The following is a 347-nucleotide window of genomic DNA, read 5'->3' on the forward strand; positions in this document are numbered from 1 at the left end:
AAATTCAATAGCAAGAACCATGTAATACACCAACCACTCCATTTCAGAACGAAGTCTGTCCGAACCTGAATTGTCCAAATTCATAGACCAATCGATATCGGATTGAGTCCAAAACTTGGGGAACATCATAATTTGGAAGGAGGAGTCATTTGGTGAGTTTTGAGTGAAATCCAATGTCTAAAACTATGCAAAAGAGCAACCACACCATTTCAGAACCCTTCGTACGAACCTAAACTGTCCAATTTGATGGACCAATCGATATCGGATTGATTTTACAACTTGGGAACATGATAATATGGTGGGATGAGTCATTTGGAAGGTTATGAGTTAAATCCAATCTCAAGAAT

The sequence above is a fragment of the Prunus persica genome, chromosome G2 (assembly GCF_000346465.2).
Source record: "Prunus persica cultivar Lovell chromosome G2, Prunus_persica_NCBIv2, whole genome shotgun sequence".
Classification (NCBI taxonomy): Eukaryota; Viridiplantae; Streptophyta; class Magnoliopsida; order Rosales; family Rosaceae; genus Prunus; species Prunus persica.